The sequence below is a fragment of the Osmerus eperlanus genome, chromosome 15 (genome assembly GCF_963692335.1).
Source record: "Osmerus eperlanus chromosome 15, fOsmEpe2.1, whole genome shotgun sequence".
NCBI classification, from domain to species: Eukaryota; Metazoa; Chordata; class Actinopteri; order Osmeriformes; family Osmeridae; genus Osmerus; species Osmerus eperlanus.
Window position 1 is genome coordinate 5,753,062 of NC_085032.1, and position 6,000 is coordinate 5,759,061.

Below are 6,000 nucleotides of genomic sequence, written 5' to 3' on the forward strand. Positions count from 1 at the left end.
TGCTAAAATATAACCCACGAAAGTATCCACAAAGGATATGAGGTATTGCAGTATTCACTGAAGAATGAATGAAATATAGATATCTTTAGATAGTACCTGAGAAGATAAGATACAACAATCCTGACTGGCCAGTCTTGACCAGCACAGGTACTCTGGCCCGAGGCCCTGACTAGGGTATGTAACGTCTGTGTGTGACATGTTAAAATTTGAGCAGCGCCGTTGCTCTGACAAGCATGTGACCTCTGGGATTCTCCTGCCAGAGATGACATCATCCGAGCGTGGCCGATTTCTCGCCGTGGCCATCGCGCTCGTTCCTATTGGACGCCGAGCACCTAAAGGAAACATGGAAAGCCTTCGACTGATGCGACACACATGGCCCTGACATCTTGACTCAAATATATGACGCTGTCTCCCGCTGCACCGAGCGCCGCCAGCGATTTAATTGACGTGCCATTTGAGTGACATTACAACATTGAGCAATGCGAGTGTGGCTTGGCCATCCTCACAGTGCGTTCCTTCAGGACTGGGGCTGGCAGCTCCGTGAATCACTCCGTGTGTGTTTTACCATCCCAGTGTGGTGTTTGCTCTGCTGCCTGCTCCAAGTATCACTTTGCTGTTACAGGGCCGAATACACAGACCCCTTTTAATCGACGCGGTCCAAGAAATACAGGCTGTTCCCCTCGGGACGGAGCAGGCCATCCCAGACACGTGCGCAGACACGCACACACACAACCATGCACACACACACACACACACAGCATTGTCAAATAGCTACGGACATTAGAGCAACCATTGCATAACTGCGGTATCTATACCTGTTGGATATACACAGCTTCGAAGCCACTAACAGTTTAGACTAACATGCGGAATTTGAGAAGGGCTGAAGTGGTAGGAGGAGGGATCGATGGCCAATAAAAAGACCATTAAGAGGAGAGAAGAAGAAGGAGAGTGTTTGGTGGGGCTGACGTGGCGAGCGTTGGGAGTGATGTCACCCCCCTGCCCTGCACGGTACCAGGCACAGCCCCACCACCACCCCCCTGGGCCTCCCAGCCCTCCACCCAGAGAGGAGGGTCATGACGGGGAAGAGAGACCCCCCTCCCTTCCCCTCCCTCCCTCCCTCCCTCCCCCCCCAGCACCCCGGTAGAGCGCGGGGCTCGAACATGTGACGAGATAACCCCCATCTGGAGCACTAACAGGGCCTCACTTCAGCAGTCAACAACACAGAGACACCGAGGAGAAATGAGTCCATTGTGCATGTCACGACCCTCAGTCACTCACTGACACTGACTAATACCGGAGTCGAGTGACTTATTACAGCACTCATCACAGCCACAATACCGAGTCTGAAACTTAGGTTACACGAAAGGTGTTGACTGTTCGTTTGTTGATGTTCAGGCCAGTGGCCCTTCCTGTATGGATCATTCTTCATACATTCAGTCATTCCTGTGGCCATTCTCTATTTTTAAATGGATGGCTGGTTGGGTGTTTACCACACATTTTAGTCAATGTTTATGGCTTGAATTCTAGGAATTGTTGAACAGGTATTTGCTGCTAAATAAATAACACATATCTAAAGCTTGCATCATGGGACCCCCCCACCCCCCCTCCCCCTCCCCCCCACTCACACAAACATTATCGGCAGAGTTCAGTCTGTGGGGGCCCACAGTGTGAGAGATGGATGACAGACAGGGCCCATGGTACAGTGCGCACACACACACACATATGGTTGGGCTTCCGGCTCGGTTTCCTTCCCGTCTCTCGACATCTCTCCCAGGGATGAGGAGGGAGTGTTTACTGTGCCCGCCCCTGGTCCTCAGGCCTCACAGCGGCCACTGTTTGCTTTTCGCCGAATCCTACGGCTGACTAATTATAGTGTCAGGCTATCTGCAGCACTCTCCACACCCCTGGTGTTCCCAGTCCACCCCTGGTGTCTGGACAGTGAGTCCTGCCCCCACCAGATGTGGGGCAGCTAGTCCACTGCAGACACGCCACATAGCTGGGCTGTCTCTGTAATACTTGGGGAATGTTATCCAGCGCAGGGGGGGGGGGGGGGGGGGGAGGAGGGGAGGGAGGGGGGGGGGGGGGTAGGGTGTAATGGCTGAGCGAGAAAATGACTTCCTACCGTGTGGGTGCCACACCCATCTGTCTCTATAGCGTTACCCTTAGAAGTTCTGTTGTTTGCGTATCCGCTGGGTAAAGTGGTACAATTGTCGGAACTCTGAGAATTTTGTCTCAGATGTGCCTGTACGAAACCTTTTTTTGTGCGTCACACATTTGTTCATTTATTGACACTTTTATCCAGAGGAACCTTCAGAGGGGTTTCGAACCTGCAACCTCTGGCGTGGCCGATTAATGCTGAGCTCGATCTATAGTATTTCTGAACTGTACCCTTGGAACTTGAAGGCAGAGGGTTCACCACGGATGAGGCCTCTACTGGTCTCCCTTAGATCAGACCTACCACAGACATAAAATAGAGGGAGAGGTCTGGACGAGGACGAGGACAGGGAGAGGTGCTGGGAGAGTGTATCCAAACAAAACTGCCTGGCTCTTTAGGCTCAATTGAACATTAAATCACTTTCGGGGAGGAAAAAATAACACAATGTTATTTTTTGTTGAGTCGAAATGCATGTGTTTGAGCAAGGTACACACAGAAGGTATGGAAGTCGAGCCAAAGAGTTTTAAAGATGGTTTGTTGTTTTTCAAACTGTGCTTATCCTGAAGGAATCTGACCACTCCAAACATGGATGTTGTTTTGCTCTGTGAAGTCCTGCTCTGGTCAAATACAATTTGCAAATACTGACAGTTACCTGAGGTGATTTGATCTTTTTCTGTCAGTTTGAATGAAGTAAATGGAGTGCTCAAGGTAAACCTAATGAACTTCAGTACCATGGGGGGGGGGGGGCTGTACAAAACAGTGGCTTTGTGTGTGTGTGGGGTGCCTGTGTAGGACAGTGTGTGTGTGTGTGTGTGTGTAGAGGGGGGTTGTACAGTGAGGCGTGTGGACAGGAGGACAGATGAGGGAACAACAACTGGAGCGGCCGCAGGAAGTTGTGGTCTAAATGTGGATGTTCTGTTGTCCCCGTCCCACCCTCGCTATTGTGAAAGACCCTCTCCGCTTCCAAACACATGCGTAGGCCGGAACCTTCCGAGTAGACACGCTCCCATTGTTGGAAACAAGACTGGAGGTGAAAGCGGACAGAAGGATGAGACTCGTCGGATTTCTCTCAGATGGGATGAAGTTCACGTCAGGTCAGGTTAGGAGCCCACTCTCGTTCCAGCTGCAGATCTAAGCAGAGCGGCTTTCAGCCAGCTGGCTGGCTGTCTGGCTGGCTGTCTGGCTGGCAGGATGGATGGATGACTGGCTGACTGACTGACTGGCTGACTGGCTGACTGGCTGACTGGCCGGCCAGCTGGTTAGCTGGCTTTTATTTGTCTTGCTGGTTCCTGGCTGTGGTTTGGAATGGAGCTAACCTGTGATCAGAAGCCAGTCGGCCCTGCCACCTCCCTGTTCCTCTGTAAACACTGCTAATCTGCTGTCCAGCTGCCCCTCAGGAACACCAGAGGTTGTGTGTGTGTGTGTGTGTGTTTGTGCAAAAGGGAGGGGGAAGCCTGTCCTGTTCAGCCTGTCCACTCAAACCAGAGTTTTCCTCTGATCATCCTTGTCCACATTATTCACTTCATCCTCCTCCTAATTATTATCACCACTATCACCGTCATCAACCTTGACGATCACCAACACCACAGCAGGTAAAAAATGGTGCCGTTGATAAAACCAGACATAAAATGCGGTATCAGACCAGGCCCTGCCTGTATCAGCCTTCATACTACAAAGCTTTTATAGGATATTTGAACCTGGGTGGACTGGATCTGCAGTGAGAGTGAAATGGACTACTTGCTTTTACTTACAGTACAGTTGGTCCAGGGGGATTTACTAACCGCCACAAGCCTATGATCCTACACACACACACACACACGCACACACACACACACACACACACACACACACACACACACGGAGACATACACATACACACACTCGCTCACTCACTCACTCACAGCAGGATGGTTCTCCACTTAGATGCGAGGCTATTACAACAGAGCAGAACCACTTCTGTCTACCATGGAGAGAGAAAGAGAGGGAGAGAGAGAGACAGAGACACAGAGAGAGAGAGAGAGAGAGAGAGAGAGAGAGAGAGAGAGAGAGAGAGAGAGATAGAGAGAGAGAAAAAAGGGAGGGAGAGAGCGGAGGGCAGAGGGGATCGAGAGACAGAGAGAGAAGGAGAGAAAAAGAGAGGGAGAAAGGAGATGGAGAAAGAGAGAGGGGAGACAGAGAAGCAAGGGAGACAGAGAGGGAGAGAGAGAGAGGGAGAGAGAGAGGGAGAGAGAGAGAGGGGGAGGAAAGGGAGAATGTTCTGACTAGACGATGCCATAAAAACCTGAGGCAGTGGAGACCACCAACGTAGAGGCCTTTGTAGGGCTCTTGTTTGGTGGTTGGTTTCCACCACAAGTTTAGTGGATATTACATGGTTGCATGTCCGGTGGCACACTGCGCTGATGTCTGCAGAAGCAGAGAGGTCAAAGAAAACATTGAGAACCTTCTAAAAATGAAACAGGGTTTGATGAGGTTACTTTTACTATAAGAAACAGCCGTATCGTTTCCCCGATACATTATCATTGGGAGAGGAAGTCTTGTCAGTTGTATGGGTGACTAGCAAGCACTTTGTGACAGGTCAATCAATGTGGTAAAAGGATGAGCCACACAACAAGGATGCCATTGAGGACTTGTAATTAAATTAGGTCGACAAAGCAACATCTGTCTCTGGTGCAGACGCTGTCTCTCTTTGTCTCTCTGTCTCTCTGTCTCTCTGTCTCTCTCTCTCTGTCTTTCTCTCTCTCTCTCTCTCTGACTGTTCTTCACCATGTCTCTCTCTCTGTTTCTCTATCCTTTTCCCCTCTTACTCTGTACCACACTTTCTCTCTCTCTGCCCCCCCCCCCCCCCTCCCTCCACTCCCCACCCTTCCTATTGCTGAGTCGTTTCAAGGACTTTTGTCAATACCGGTTATTAATTACAGGAAAAGGGTCACGTTTAACTGCGATTCCAGCCCCCCAGCCCCCCCCCCAGCCTCCAGCCTCCAGCCCTGACAGAAGGCATCTCTGGAGAAGGCAGTGAGGGGGGCACACCCTTCTCCTCTGTGTGTGGGAAACCAGCCAGCCACGGTCTCAAGCTGCATTCCCTAAAAGAGATAGCACCCTGGGAAAAAGAGATACCGTTGCCTTGTGATACTGTACCACTCCAAACACAACTCCGATAACAACAAACTATAAATACAGGACTTAAAGACAGCCTCATATCGATAAGCTTTCTCAGCCTCGCGGAACAGCGCCAACTCCTCTCAAAGTATTCTGTAACTGGTCTGTTGGATCTTGTAATTGTCTAAAAATAACACATTTCCTATCTGGATTTTCAGTTTATTAAATGTCTTTGTGGTTCTGGTGTACTGTCTGAGTATGCCGGTTTGATAATTTGCAGTCTGCAATAAAGAGGGAGTGATGAGTGTTCTTGGAAATCGACTGCACACACCACAGGGCTCACGCCAAACTGACTGATGGCATCGAGAGTTCACTCTAAGTGCTAAGTCCAAGTTGAGAGCAGGGCCCTAGTCAGCAGCTGAACATGCAACACTGGGTTGACAAGGGCAGGTCCCTAACCACCACCCTTAATCCCCCAACCCCTCGCACTCTGGCCTCGTGCCTCGAGGACAACCTCGCACACACAACAAACAGTGGGTCATGCTGCCTTGTTTGTGTTGGAAATGAAATATGTAGCGATGCCGGCCTCTGATAAGTTGGAAATGATGGAAGTTTGCTGTCCCAGAGGTAAGGGAGAAATTAGTCTAATACACTGTTCTGGGACAAACTATACACAGTTGTGTCTGACACAGTAATGTGTTCAGCTGAACTCTGGAAACTCTATTTCAGGCCAGGAAACAGAGTAAACA